General features: G+C 33.6%; 1 protein-coding gene across 10 annotated transcripts in view; it reads right to left on the minus strand.

Annotated features, from left to right (window-relative positions):
- Window positions 1-13117, minus strand: part of RALYL (RALY RNA binding protein like) — an 801687-nt gene that overhangs the window by 56129 nt on the left and 732441 nt on the right. The window lies entirely within an intron of this gene.

A 13117-nucleotide genomic window follows, 5' to 3' on the forward strand; every position in this document is an offset into this window, starting at 1 on the left:
TCAGATTACACTACTGAAAATCAGTTGACAATGGGTTATACAAAGGGATGGGAAGTTTGAAAATAAGATATAAAATGACTCAAAGTATAATAATAGGTTCAGTCTTCAAAAATTATAGCAATACTTGTAAGTCTATAACACAGAGTGCATTTAAAGAGAAGGATGACTGAATCATGATAGGCACAAAGTCATTTACTAACACTATTTTGTAAGGCCACATTGCAATATTATATTTTACCAGGAACTTTCAATTTTTATTCAAGTGTTAGGTGATATACTGAAACCAATATATAACATAAACCTTTTAAAATGATCATTTATAAAGTTTTTTTTTTAATAATCCTGCTAAGAAGTAATGAAGGTGAACATCATATGAATAGAAAGGGAAAAAAAAAAAGCCCATTATTTCATGATCAAGAATTTATCAAACACTTACCATCTGCCTGATACTATGTACCTAGTCAAAAATATTTCCTACTCTTAGAGGGTTCACAGTCTGAAGTGGAAAACATTATACATGGGAAACAGTGTATAAGCAATAAGTATCTTCTATAAATAGGAGGTAACCTCAGAGAGAATACATTAACATGAAAAGACTCTTGGAAAGGTTTCTTGTAGAAGATGAGATTTTAGCTGGGATATGAAGAAAGCATAGAAAGTAGGAAAAAACATTAATTAAGAGGAAAAGAAGCTCAAGCCTGAGGGAGAGGCAGTAAAAATGGCCAGAATCTGAAGCTGGAGTGTTTTGTGAAAGAAGTCCTGTTTCACTTCATTATAGAATCCATGGGGATTGGGAGAATAAAGTATAAGAAGACTCAAAGACTAGGATGGGTTTAGGTCACAAAGGACTTTCTAAGTCACTACAATTAGTAGATAAGACCTGAGTGATAATTCAGGAGGAGAACAAGAAACAGTGACCACACAGGTAATAGAAGAACTAGGAGAGATTAATGAAAATTTACATAAAAGAGAGGATAAAGAAATGTCATTAACACAGTCAAAGGTAGCAGAGAGGTCCGGAAGGATGATGAGTTAGAAAAGACCATTAGATTTAGCAATTTATATGTCCTTAGTAACTTTGGAGTGAGCAGTTACAATTGAATGTTTAAGTAAGAAGACATACTCCATTGAATTAAGAAAAAGGAGAGAAAGGGAACTGGAAGCATTGATGGTAAATAGCTTTCTAAAGGAGTCTGTAAAAGGAAGGAAATATAAGATGATATGAAAGGGCTAAGATATAGGATGATAGCTAATAGAACAGATGGCTCATGTGAGGGTTTTTTTAAGCAAAAGGGAGAGAAGGGTATGTTTGTAAGCAGCACTGAAAAAAAAAAAAAAACAGAAAGCAGGGAGAGATGGAAGATTAGTGAGATAGTGAGAATGATAGAGGGGGCAATTTAAGGAAGAAAATGGCAAAGCCCGGGGTCACTAGTATATATAAAAGGCTGTGCCTTGGCAAGATGAGTCACCTCTTCAGGTAAAACAGACATGAAGGATGAGCCAGTGGGGGAAGACATCAGAGTAATGTGAGAAGAGGAAAAGAGGCAACTCTTAGTAAATGGACTCACCTTTTCAGTGAAATACGACACAAGGTTCACACTCATGGGGTGCCATGAGAGGTAGGAAGACGGATGAAAAGATGTGGAAAACTTGCTATGGTGAATGAATAGTGAAAAAGGATTATTTTGCCACTGTGATAGCTCAATTGTGATGATGTAACATACATTTATAGTGGACCCCGTTGATATTTTTTTTTTCCAGCTTCTTTAGCATATAAATAGAAACAAGGGCAGTGGACAGAGCGAATGATACAAGGTTGGGTCTTGGTAGAGCAAAATTGAGGGGATAAAGGGACTTGAGAGTTTAAGAAAGTGTAGAATTGAATTGGCATTCATGTTCAAGACAGGGTAATCAGTGTAGGAGTGATGGACTAAGAAAACCTGAAGGGTTAGTGGGATTAGAGCCTCTGATGTGAATGAAGCACAGGATTAGGGTCTGTAAGGCAGGAGAAAAAATAGAAAAATAAAATATTGTGATGAGATGGAATAATTTCAAAGTTCATAATTGTGGAACATGACATGATCAAGAGAATTGCCATCAGGGATTGTGGAGGCAGAATTAACTAGAAGTAGGACCTGGATATAAGGTTTTAGGGACGGGGAAGAAGCAAGGATGACATTCGGATTAGGTTGCAAAAGTGGATTACTGGAAGGAGGAAGGTGCCTTTTAACAAACAGGAAGTATGAATTGGAGAGGTTTAGGGTAAGTCACAAGCTTTTTTTTTTTTTTTTTTTGGGGGGACAAGTTTAGTTTCAGATACCTACAGCACATTAGGGAGAAGATATCCATGAGGCAGTTTAATGACGTGATTAAAACTGAAGAAAGAGATTAGAGTTGGATAACTCCTACATTCAGAAGTCAGTTATCTGCATAGAGAAGATGCTTAAATTCATGAAAACCAATGAGATCTCCAGAATAGAACATATAGAGGGAGAAGAGTAGAGGACCCAAAACAGTTTCTTGGGGCTACAAATTTATATTATATAATCAACTGATTATGAAGACCTGTCAATTATATTTTTCAGTAGACTCTCAGAAGTCTTCTGCTCTTTATTTCCCCCCATAAACCTCTAATCCATTCTTCAACCTATTCCCAGCATATGATAAATTACATATATATATATATCTTATATTACTATAGCTAGCAATATCACTTCTATACTCAAAAATTTCCAGTGGCACCTAATTATTTATCAATAAAAGTTCAAGTCTTTTCCTCTAACATCCACAACCCTTTAAAGATTAAAATAAATCTATCTTTCATACATATTCCATATAAATTTTTTTCCCCAAAAATGGTATTCCAGCCAAAGTGGATTGCTCTCTGACACCTAATCACATTTTTTTCTCAATCTCCATACTTTGGTCATTGGGCTCCCTACAACTGAATTATACTTTTTCCTCGAGTTTGTTGAATTCCTGCCAATTCTTCAAAGTACAATTCAAATGACAAATGCTTCAGATGTCCCTTTCTAATCTCCTTTGATCAATAATCTCATTGGATTTCATAGCACACAAAGTTTTCTGTTTCATAATTCTCAATTCCCTTGCCATATTATTATTCAGATCATAGTTATGTCTCTTTGGGTCTTATCTCTTTACTGCAGTGGGTGGAAGAACTTTCTATCAGTAGAAGCAAAGATGGCAAATTAGAGGTAGTAACTGAACTGAACTATCTCCATATTCCCCTCTAAATAATTTTAAAATAACACTTCAAATAAAATTTTGCAGCTGAAGAGTGAACATAAGGATCAGGATGAAATTTTTTACTAGCCTAAAAAAATTTATGAGGTTAGCAGGAGACATCTTTGACATTAGGGTTCAAGCCTCTTCAGAGTGCACATAGGGGCAGCATAGTGGGGGCAGCAACAATAGCAGTTTGGGAGCTCTCAGCCCAGAGACAGTAAGGGTGCCAGGCAACTAATTAGAAAGAGATTACAGAGGACCCTTTTTTGGACTTAGGAACAACTGACACTGACTGGCAAGCCTATTGCCATACAAAAATCTGGATCATACTTCCAGGGAGGGAGCATCAGTTTCATTGGTCAAAAGGGAGCAGAAGCCTTGGTTTCAGTTCTAAGTCATACAAGAATTCTAGTCCTTATGGCTGCAAGGCATTAGGGACCCTCTTTGGGTAAAGACCAGAGTATAGGTCAGGAAAGCAACAAGCATATGTGTTCTAGAATCATATGACATTAGAAAGACAGAAAACTTGCAGACTTCCAGAACTAGCTCTAACAAGAGCCTAAACTGGGCATAGTTCCTTTCCACTCTTAAGTGAACAGAGCTCAACTTTAACATAAAGTTCAAAGTCAAAAAATAGACTGAAAAAAATGAGACAACAACAACAACAACAACAAAAGACCTTGACCATAAAAAGCTATTATGGTGGAAGGGAAGACCAAGATACAAACTCAGAATAAGTTAAAGATGTGAAAACAGCTACAATCCAAACCTCAAAGACAAATGCTAATTGGACCCAAATCCAACAGAATCCCCAGAAGAGTTACAGAAAGAAATGAGAGTCATACAAGAAATTAATTTTAAAAATTAGCTTGGTAAAACACACACAAAAAACACTAAAGAAAATAACACCTTAGGGGCAGCTAGATGGTGCAGTGGATAGAGCACTAGCCCTGAAGTCAGGAGGACCTGAGTTCAACTCTGGCCTCAGACACTTAATCCTAGCTGTGTGACCCTGGGCAAGTCACTTAACCCAAACTGCCTCAGCAAAAATAAAACAAACAAACAAACAAAAGACAGAATACAAAAAAAAAAAAAAAAAAAAAAGAAAAGAAAAGAAAAGAGAGGAATACTTTAAAAATAGAACTGGTCTCATAGTAAAAGAGGCATTATAATTCACTGAAGAAAAGAACGCCTTAAAAAGCAGAGTTGGCCCAAGGAAAAAGTGGTACAAAAATTACTTGAAGAAAGTAATTCCTTGAAAACTATAATTGGACAAATAAAAGCTAATGATTCCATGAGACATCAAGAAACAATTTACAAAAATCAAAGGAATGGGGAAAAATAGAATAAGATGTAAACTATCTCATCAGAAAAAATAGATTGAGGAGAGATAATTTAAGAATTATTGGACTATTTGAAAGCCCTGATCAAAGGAAGAGTTCAGACATCATATTTCAAGAAATTTCAAGAAAAATTACCCCAGTATCTTATGTCCAGAAGATAAAATAGAAATAAAAAAACCAACACCCTACTAATCACCTCCTGAAAGAGATGCTGAAATGAAAACTCCCAGGAATTGTATAGCCATCACACAAAAATTGTATAGCAATCACACAAAAAGAAATAATTCAAATGTATTGGAGTCATAGTCAAAAACTAATTCGCTTAGGGAAATAAGAGGGGTAGAGGATAATAAAAAAAAGAGAAATGATAAAAGGGAAGGTGAATTGAGAGAGGCAGTGATTAGAAGCAAAATAAACTGAGAAAGGATAGGCTAAAAAGAGAAAGAGATATATGCCATAGAGGAAAATACACAGTAATCATAACTGTGAATGTGAATGGAATGAGCTCACTCTAAAAAAGAAGTAGATTAATTAGCATGATAGATTAGCAAACAGAATCCAACAATATATTGTTTACAAGAGACACATTTGAAACAAAAAGATATGCACAGAGTTAAAATAAGGGCTGGAATAGAATCTAATATGATTCAGTTGAAATAAAAAAAAAGAGCACAGGGAGCAATCATTATATAAACAAAGCAAAAAATATATATAGACCTAATTTAAAAAGATAATCCAGAAAACTATATTTTATTAATAGATACCAAAAGACAATGAAGTAACATCAAAGATTTTTACAGAAAGTTTATTTTAATAAAGGCATCATTTTTCAAATATATACCAAGTACAGAATTGAGTCAAATTTATCAAAATAAGAACCACTCTCTAATTTGTAAATAATCAAGGCACATAAATAGACTTTTTTTAGAAGAAGAAATCAAAGTTACCTATAGTCATATAATAAATGCTTTAGATCACTATCAATTAGGGAAATATAAATTAAAATAACTCTGAGGCACCACCTCACACCTAATATAAATGAAAAATACTGAGGGAATGAGGAGAAAATAGGTATACTAATGAATTGTTGTGAACTGTTCCAACCATTTTGGAGAACAATTTGGAACTATGGCCAAAAGGATGTAAAACTGTACATATCCTTTGACCAGCAATACTATTACTAGGTTTGTAAACCAAAGAGATTAATGAAAAAGAAAAAGGACATATATGTTCAAAAATATTTGTAGCAGCTTTTTTTGGTGCTGTCAAAGAATTGTAAAGCACAGAATTTCTTATCAGTTGGATAATGACTGAACAAGTTGTGACATACAATCATGATGGAGTACTATTGTACTATAGGAAATGATGAGAGGGATAATTTCATAAAAACTTGGAAAGACCTATATGAACTGATGCAAAGAAGAACTTGAAGATCATTGTGGAATCATATTGTGGAAGATCATATGGAAGGGAGGGAGAGAATCAAAAACTCAAAATTTAAAAATAAAAGAATATTAAAATAAATAATAAATCACCCCTCTGCCTTCTTACCACAAATTAAGGAACAAGTTCTGTGTTTACAAATACTAGATTCTCAAATCCCACCTGCAAAGTAGTCATCAACCTTATCTATTCACAGGATTGTCCCCAAGAGAGTTCTTCTCTTATATAAAAACACAAAAAATGAAGCCAAGGGTAGCCTGTCTCTGACTAAAGAGGTTCCATCATATTTTGTGATAAACATAGCTGGATTTAACTGGGAGTGGGTGGTATATATCTGGAGACTCTGGATGCTTTCAGATTATCTACATTCATAATTATTGCTCCTCTTTTACCTCACAATATTAATTTTGTTGCATTGGAAATTTTGGCTCCTCCATAAGGATGACAGTTTTTGGTTTTGAATCCATGAAAATGATTATAATTTGTCATAGTGGAAGGAAATTTAGAAAAATATATTTCTTTTACAGCAATGGAAAGGAAACTCTGTTGATTAGTTCTTATGGTTAAAAAATTAACAAACAATTCTTTACTACAACAGAAAATGTCTTGATGTTGCAATCTTAGAGTACACCCATATCTTAAATAAAACATTATTTGGGTTTGAATGTTAAAGGAATAATAACAACAAAAATAGAAGCAACAACTACGACCATGAAAATGATAACCTTTATGATGACTAAAATGATGACTCATAGGCCTAATATGATTTAAGGCTGCATGGTTTAGTGGCTAGAACAAACAACCAAAACACATTTATTAAGCATCTACCATATACAAAGTACTACATTGTGCTTTAGGGGTACCAAAAGTAGTAAAAGATAGTCCATTTTGAATTTGATGTTAGCTGTGTGGGAATATCATCTAACCTTTACTTACTATTAAACAAATATTTAAGATGTTGTTACAGATTGGTTGTGTAGCTTGAAAGAATTCCCACATAGATGGAACCCTAGTTCCTTGATATTTTTATCTAAATTATTCTATTGATACTTTATAAACAGCACCTTGAAGTTGTTACTGTAAATATATCTATCACCTATTAATCTCAAGCAAATTGAGAATCAGAGAGATAAATGGATTTTTCCACTGTCAGATGGCTATTAAGTATGGGAATTTTGACATGAAGCCTGATATTATGCTTCCAAATACAAAGTTTTTTTTTTTTAACTCCTTCATAAAATTATTCTTTTAATAACTGTTATGTGTCTTCTCCTTTCCCTCTTTTCCAGGCAAAAATCTCTTCATTTATTCATTTTCTTTTTTTTCCTCCCTATTTATCCATTTGTTGTCCTTTAATGACAATAAAGCATATTTAAAAAGTGTATTTAGGGAAAATAAAGAGTCAAAGAAAGAATAGACAGTCAACAAACATTAAATGCCTACTACTTGTTAAGCACTGTTAATCACTAGATATGTAAAGAAAGGCAAACATATCTGCTCCATATTCTCAAGGAGCTCAGATTCTAGTAGGAAAAGCAATAAGCAAACAACTGTGCATAAATACAATATATACAGAACAAATTAAGGACCATCATAAGACAGAAGGCACTGCAATTTAGTGAGGATCAAAAAAGGCTTCCTGTAGAAGGTGAGGTTTTACTGTGATTTAACTAAAACCAAAGAGGGCAGAAGGTAGAGGTGAAGGAGTGAATTCCAGGTATGGGGGACAGCCAGTAAAACTGTTTAGACTCAGAATATCAATTAACTTATTGAAGAAACAGAAAGTAGGGCACTGTTACTGGATCCTATAATATTTTAAAGTGAGGTAGGGATGGGGTATATATTATTAAAAAAAATGAAAAGATAGGAGGAGGATCACTGTTGAATATAGATGAAGTGATTATAATTGATCCCAAGAGAAGACAAAGTTGTTCAACTCTTTGCTTTCTTGTCCTCTGCCAAGAAAAATGAACATTGAACTGTAATCAATAACATACAATGGATTGCAGGTAGTTTATATTCAAATACTTAGAGATCTAATTGCTTTTGATGAGTTCAGTTCATTTGGTTCTGATGTCTTAGATAAAATATAACTAGGGTACTGAAAGAACTGGCAAATATGATTGTTGAGTCATTTTCAGTAATCTCTGAAAGACTGGAGAATTGGAAAAGCAATATAATATTGGAAAATAGCAAATGTCTCAGTTAAGCAAAAACAAAAAGGAAAAGAACAGAACATGCAAACTAGAGTCCAATCAGGTTGGATGGTTAATGGATATGTAAAAAAAAAAAAAAGAAAAAAAAAAAAAAGAAAAGGGCTTTATCATAAAGGGCTGGCAAAGCTTTAGCAAGAATAAATAATGTCAGACTACCCTGATTTCCTTTGTTAACAGTGTTACTTGCCTAGTAGGTCAGATGAATGCTATAAATTACTCATCTTTATTAAAAAACTTGATAAAGTCTCTTATTTCATTCATATGAAAAAGATAGAAAGATGTGGGGCTCAATATTATACTTAGATGGATTTGGTATTGTAAACAATTTATCTCAACAAACAATGTGCCAAGAACTGTAATTAAACAATCCCTGCTAACAAAATAATTATAGTCTAATGAAGATCAAATTTTGGGTTACCTTTACATTTCAATTATACAATGGAAGATATTCCTATATATGTATATGTCTATATTATATAAATGAGCAGAGAATGATAAAGTGAAATAGTTCTTCATTTCAATAATATCTGCATATCCAATTTACTTCCAAATTTCCAATGAACATGATTTTCTATATCTACTTCCTTCTTCCTCACTTATAATGATCTCACATTGGTCATTCCCTGAGGATTACTGAGCCAAATGGAACATTTAGTTTGGTTCTCTTCAGCCCTCAGGAAACATTTAATATTTAATCAAAATATATTACAATTCTATTTCTGCTTGAGCTATAGTCATAGTTCAGTTATAAACTCATTTTAAGAGATTTTAAACCTAGAAAAATCTTTTATGCTTAAATCTTATTAACAATATAGATTGGGTGAGGTTTTTTCCCTTAAAAATTCTCAATTATAAAAGCAGTTATTTATTTGTATTTTAATAGGTTTCCAAGTCATTTGTGAAAAAAAAAAAAAAACCTAGGTATTTTGGGGAATAAATACTTTTAAAATGCCAAACAACAAGCAAGAAAATAGTTTTAAGATAAAGAATTATGCTTCATGTCAATTATTTGAGAAATATAGAAGTATCATTTTTGAGTTGCTGATAAATTGAAAAAAAAAAAAAAACATTCTCTTCCACAACTGCAAATTGATTCTCCTTTGAAGAATGATTCACATTTCTTTTTCTAGGAGCATGTCATGGAGTTTTTTACTTAAAGCTATCAAATAAAATGCCAAACGTTTTGTCCTATTGCTTTAAATTTCAGTGTAGGAGAAAATGGCAGGTCAAAATGTATAGTTGATGAAAATAAATGGAGTCCTTTCCAAAACTGCAAAATCTTTTTTTTTTTTTTTTTTTTTTTTTTGCAACAGGAATATGATTGCCTCTCTTATGTTCATTTACACTTTAAAAATCTTGATGTGGTTCCTGAAACAACTTGAAACCTAAAAGCCTGCTATTGTCGTCTGTCATTGACCCCATGTTATTTTGTTACCGTTGAGCCTGATCCAATCTACTCTCAGACGTATTAATAATAACTTTTTATGATGTTAATTCCTTACAACCACACTGTACAGTAAGTAATTGGTGTTTTTATTCCCATTGTTTGCAGGAGAAAACTGAAGCTCAAAGAGAAGAATGACTTGTCAATACTCACTGAATTATAGAATTTCAAAGTGGAGAGGGACCACTTTGACCATCTAGTCCAACAATAACAAAAGAGAATCCCCATTGTAACAAACCAGACAAGTGGTCATCCAACTTTTGCTTGACAACTCTAGATAGAGGAGAACTCTTTTTGTCCTAAGCCAGTCCATTCATTCTAAATGGTAGAAACTTTCTTCTTAAGCAAACTTAACTTTTTGCAACTTCTACCCATTGTGCCTAGTTCTCACACTTGGGACACAAAGAAAAGTCTGTCCCTGCACCATAGGATAGCTTTGAAGTTAAGAAACATCCTCAAGATTTCATGTAAACACTCCAGTTCCTTAATCCACCCTTTGATGGTTGTAAATTTGAAGACTTTCTTCATCCTAGTGGTTTTCCAGTTTACAATTATCCTTCCCAACCAATCCTTCCTAAACTGTGATGTCTACATCTGGGCACAGTTACCTTATGGACAATTCACACATGGCAAGAGCTCACAAGGTGGTCAGAAAAACCAATGTAAGGACACTCTCAAGGTCTCAAGAGCTTTAGACCTGATTGTATATATGAGAGACACTGGCACAGGACTGTGCCCTCATCAGAGAAGGTGCTGGGCTTTGTGAGCAAAGCAGAAGTGAATTAGCTTAGAAGAAACACGAGATGAGCAAAGTTAGAGAAGCTAACCCAAGTGTTCATAGGGACTATTTTGTGTCTGACCTGTGGCAGAGCATTCTGGGCTTGTGTAGTCTGATCAACCACAGTGAAAAATACTATAATTTGATTCTAAGATAGTGATGTCATTTTGATTCTCTTCAGTAATGAAGGACAACAACTACCCAAGCAATCCTTCCTAAACTGTGGTGTCTACATTGGGACACAATACTCCAGATGGTATCTGACCAGGGAAATGCACATGTTATTCTTGGAAGTTATGCCTCAAAATATAGCTAAGATTACATTTCTGGTCACATTCCTAACAACTGTCAGAAACAGAATTTGGGATGTGAATGAGATTGAGTAAGGGGACCTGAACAAGAAGGCTTCTCTTCTTTGAATTTTGTCCAAGAAATAGCTTGGCAATTCGGTCAACTCGTGTCCTCTGCCAATATCACCACAGACAAATATATTACATTCTGTTTATTAGCTGATACAATGTTCATTACCTTTTCTTAACCTATGTTTCCTCCCCAACTAGCTTGTAAGCCCTTTGAGAGCAGAGACTCTGTCATAAATAGGAAATTTACAATCCCTTGAGTATTCAAGGGTTCAGAATTCATTGTTTGTATTGTTCACCTGATTTTGTTATCTTTGGGTCATTTTAGTTGTATCCAATCTTTGTGATCCCATTTTGGATTTTCTTGGCAAAGATAATGGAGTGGCTTGTCATTTCCCTCTCCAGGTAATTTTATGGATAACAAACTGAGGCAAATGGGGTTAACTGACTTGCCCAGAGTCATACAGCTAGTAAACAGCTCATCTATTCACTATTTCCTACTCTTAAGTTTAGATAAAATACTAGGCCTGGAGTCAGAAAGACATGTTTCATTAGTTCAAATCTGGGTTCAGATAATAATTATATAAGTCAGGACAAAGCACTTAACTCCATTTGCCTCAGTTCCTCATCTATAAAATGAGCTGGAAAAGGAAATGGCAAACCATACCTGTATCTTTGCCAAAAACCCCCCAAATGGTATCACAAAGAGTTAGACATAACTTAAAAGGATTGGATAATAAGCAACAACTCCAATTCAATCTCTTTAAATCCTGGTCATACTTTTTTTAATTAAAAGGAATGATAAAAATTGATAAAGGGATGTTTAAAAGCTCAGTGACCACACAATTTAGCTGTTATTGTTGGTCAATAAGTTTGTTCAAAAAAAGGAATAAATGATGTAATTAGAAGAATTGAAATAATCTTGCAAAAAGGAGGGTTTTGAAAAGAAATGCAGTCAGCTCTCTGAAGCAAAAAACAAAAAATATATATTTATGGGTTGCTTTAATTCATCAGGATTCCAAGAACTTGTCTAGGAAAAGAGAGGGCTTATGTAATTTTTTGGACCCCTCAGAACAGTTGGTCCAGTTTTTTGTATATGATAGGCATTGAGTAAATATTGGCACCCATACAAAATCTATTTCTTATATAGATGAGTTATTATAGTCTTTCTAGCATTTGGGTTTAAGAGCTGGGCAAGAGATTAAGATCAAGAAGGTTTGAATTTTAAATTTACTCAACATATATTATGGTATGGAAAATTAGCTGTGAATATACAATTAATTTTTTTTTGAGCAATGAGATGTATTTAGAAGGAAGTTTTCCCTCCAACTCATTATTTTATCATTCACTTTCCTCCCTGAAAAACGCTAAGAATTCATGATGTCCTAAGCATAATTACTGTGCTATTTACTGAAACCAATACTAAATTCCTTTGTCATTGTTATTGAATTATTTTAGAACATTAAACGAACTCTTGGCCATGGGTCAGTTATTTTATGCCCAGAGCAATTGCCATGGTTAACTATGTTCAAATATGAACAGCAGCTCATAATATATATAAGTATAGTTAAGGAAAATAAGATTGACAGAAGAAAATTTTAAGATAAAAAAGAAAGGTATAGGTAAAAAGGGTGTTTTAAAAATAATAGTAAATAATCAGTAAGTGCCTGTGTCCAAAGAACTAGAATAGATTGTAAGGAAGATGGAAAATTTAGACAAGATTTAATCTGTATTTAAAAGAGTTCATGGTGGGGCAGGAGGAACATCTGTGTTAGAATCTTGTCATTAAACTTATTAACTTGGTGACCCTGGGCAAGCCACTCAATGCCAATTGCCTCAGGAAAAAAAACAACAACATTCCCCCCCCCCCCTTTCCCCTCTCCCCCTACTTATTAACTTGGCAACCATAGGAAAGTAATTTAACCTTATTGGGCCTTACCTATAAATGGAGAAATAATACTTTAATACATATTGTCATAAAACTCAAACAAAATAACATGTCAAGTGTTTTACCAAACCTAAAGTATCACATAAATATCAGCTATAAATTATTATAACACTAAATTACTATTATATTAGTATTATTGGGGGTAAGATACCAACAAACATGATCATGATGCTATATTATATGATCAATACATTAGAGAGTTCAAAAAGTTAGTGCTTGGTGAATAAAAACATTGGCTGCTAATATGGAATAAAATCTAGTATGATACAAATCATAAATACATTCAACAACTAGAAGCTTATGAATTTCATTTCCACAAAGACTACTTTATAAGAAATGC

Source organism: Antechinus flavipes, chromosome 1, assembly GCF_016432865.1.
Source record: "Antechinus flavipes isolate AdamAnt ecotype Samford, QLD, Australia chromosome 1, AdamAnt_v2, whole genome shotgun sequence".
Taxonomy (NCBI): Eukaryota; Metazoa; Chordata; class Mammalia; order Dasyuromorphia; family Dasyuridae; genus Antechinus; species Antechinus flavipes.